General features: G+C 36.6%; 1 non-coding gene across 1 annotated transcript; it reads left to right on the forward strand.

Moving 5' to 3' along the window:
- Positions 1-174: 174 nt before the first annotated feature.
- Positions 175-246, forward strand: LOC113464337 (U6atac minor spliceosomal RNA; the record flags this gene model as incomplete). The annotated part of the gene is made up of 1 exon (XR_003389167.1): positions 175-246. It is a non-coding gene; the product is annotated as a U6atac minor spliceosomal RNA (small nuclear RNA).

Raw genomic sequence — 246 nt, forward strand, 5'->3', positions numbered from 1 at the left:
ATTAATATTAAAGTTACACCGTTGGATAGATTTTGATATGTCGAATAAAATATGTTATTACATTATTTCGATTCTGTTAACCATTTTCGAGTTATTTACGAAAAACTGCTTTCTCGCAAGTGGTCGAACACGAGCTACGTTACTATATAAGAGCGCGGAATGTGCCATCTAGTTGTGTAGTATGAAAGGAGAGACGTTTAGCACTCCCCTAGACAAGGATGGAAACACACATAAACTGGTAAGGCA

The sequence above is a fragment of the Ceratina calcarata genome, unplaced genomic scaffold (assembly GCF_001652005.2).
Source record: "Ceratina calcarata isolate Rehan_Ccalc_2016 unplaced genomic scaffold, ASM165200v1 scaffold33650, whole genome shotgun sequence".
Lineage (NCBI taxonomy): Eukaryota > Metazoa > Arthropoda > Insecta > Hymenoptera > Apidae > Ceratina > Ceratina calcarata.